The sequence below is a fragment of the Entelurus aequoreus genome, linkage group LG02 (assembly GCF_033978785.1).
Source record: "Entelurus aequoreus isolate RoL-2023_Sb linkage group LG02, RoL_Eaeq_v1.1, whole genome shotgun sequence".
In the NCBI taxonomy this organism is placed as follows: Eukaryota; Metazoa; Chordata; class Actinopteri; order Syngnathiformes; family Syngnathidae; genus Entelurus; species Entelurus aequoreus.
The window spans coordinates 90,895,799-90,898,298 of NC_084732.1; the positions used below are offsets into that span (position 1 = coordinate 90,895,799).

General features: G+C 50.6%; 1 protein-coding gene across 4 annotated transcripts in view; it reads left to right on the plus strand.

The window, feature by feature from the left end:
* Positions 1 to 2,500, plus strand: part of scml2 (Scm polycomb group protein like 2) — a 77,590-nt gene that overhangs the window by 58,517 nt on the left and 16,573 nt on the right. The window lies entirely within an intron of this gene.

The window sequence follows — 2,500 nt, forward strand, 5'->3', positions numbered from 1 at the left end:
TTGGGATTCTAGGACCCAGTCATCTCAAGTGACACCTTGGGGTTGTAGGACCCAGTCATCTCAAGTGACACATTGGGATTCTAGGACCCAGTCATCTCAAGTGACACCTTAGGGTTGTAGGACCCAGTCATCTCAAGTGACACATTGGGATTCTAGGACCCAGTCATCTCAAGTGACACCTTAGGGTTGTAGGACCCAGTCATCTCAAGTGACACCTTGGGATTCTAGGACCCAGTCATCTCAAGTGACACCTTAGGGTTGTAGGACCCAGTCATCTCAAGTGACACCTTGGGATTCTAGGACCCAGTCATCTCAAGTGACACCTTGGGATTCTAGTACCCAGTCATCTCAAGTGACACCTTGGGATTCTAGGACCAAGTCATCTCAAGTGACACCTTGGGGTTGTAGGACCCAGGCATCTCAAGCGACACCTTGGGATTCTAGGACCCAGTGATCTCAAGTGACACCTTGGGATTCTAGGACCCAGTGATTTCAAGTGACACCCTGGGATTCTAGGACCCAGTGATCTCAAGTGACACCTTGGGATTCTAGGACCCAGTCATCTCAAGTGACACCTTGGGATTCTAGGACCCAGTCATCTCAAGTGTCATCTTGGGATTCTAGGACCCAGTCATCTCAAGTGACACCTTGGGGTTGTAGGACCCAGTCATCTCAAGTGACACATTGGGGTTGTAGGACCCAGTCATCTCAAGTGACACCTTGGGGTTGTAGGACCCAGTCATCTCAAGTGACACCTTGGGATTCTAGGACCCAGTCATCTCAAGTGACACCTTGGGGTTGTAGGACCCAGTCATCTCAAGTGACACATTGGGGTTGTAGGACCCAGTCATCTCAAGTGACACCTTGGGGTTGTAGGACCCAGTCATCTCAAGTGACACCTTGGGATTCTAGGACCCAGTCATCTCAAGTGGCACCTTGGGGTTGTAGGACCCAGTCATCTCAAGTGACACCTTGGGATTCTAGGACCCAGTCATCTCAAGTGACACCTTGGGATTCTAGGACCCAGTCATCTCAAGTGACACCTTGGGGTTGTAGGACCCAGTCATCTCAAGTGACACCTTGGGATTCTAGGACCCAGTCATCTCAAGTGACACCTTGGGGTTGTAGGACCCAGTCATCTCAAGTGACACATTGGGATTCTAGGACCCAGTCATCTCAAGTGACACCTTAGGGTTGTAGGACCCAGTCATCTCAAGTGACACATTGGGATTCTAGGACCCAGTCATCTCAAGTGACACCTTAGGGTTGTAGGACCCAGTCATCTCAAGTGACACCTTGGGATTCTAGGACCCAGTCATCTCAAGTGACACCTTAGGGTTGTAGGACCCAGTCATCTCAAGTGACACCTTGGGATTCTAGGACCCAGTCATCTCAAGTGACACCTTGGGATTCTAGTACCCAGTCATCTCAAGTGACACCTTGGGATTCTAGGACCAAGTCATCTCAAGTGACACCTTGGGGTTGTAGGACCCAGGCATCTCAAGCGACACCTTGGGATTCTAGGACCCAGTGATCTCAAGTGACACCTTGGGATTCTAGGACCCAGTGATTTCAAGTGACACCCTGGGATTCTAGGACCCAGTGATCTCAAGTGACACCTTGGGATTCTAGGACCCAGTCATCTCAAGTGACACCTTGGGATTCTAGGACCCAGTCATCTCAAGTGTCATCTTGGGATTCTAGGACCCAGTCATCTCAAGTGACACCTTGGGGTTGTAGGACCCAGTCATCTCAAGTGACACATTGGGGTTGTAGGACCCAGTCATCTCAAGTGACACCTTGGGGTTGTAGGACCCAGTCATCTCAAGTGACACCTTGGGATTCTAGGACCCAGTCATCTCAAGTGACACCTTGGGATTCTAGGACCAAGTCATCTCAAGTGACAACTTGGGGTTGTAGGACCCAGTCATCTCAAGTGACACCTTGGGATTCTAGGACCCAGTGATCTCAAGTGACACCTTGGGATTCTAGGACCCAGTGATCTCAAGTGACACCCTGGGATTCTAGGACCCTGTTATCTCAAGTGACACCTTGGGATTCTAGGACCCAGTTATCTCAAGTGACACCTTGGGATTCTAGGACCCAGTCATCTCAAGTGACACCTTGGGATTCTAGGACCCAGTCATCTCAAGTGACACCTTGGGGTTCTAGGACCCAGTCATCTCAAGTGACACCTTGGGATTCTAGGACCCAGTCATCTCAAGTGACACCTTGGGATTCTAGGACCCAGTCATCTCAAGTGACACCTTGGGGTTGTAGGACCCAGTCATCTCAAGTGACACCTTGGGGTTGTAGGACCCGGTCATCTCAAGTGACACCTTGGGGTTGTAGGACCCAGTCATCTCAAGTGACACCTTGGGGTTGTAGGACCCAGTCATCTCAAGTGACACCTTGGGGTTCTAGGACCCAGTCATCTCAAGTGACACCTTGGGGTTGTAGGACCCAGTCATCTCAAGTGACACCTTGGGGTTCTAGGACC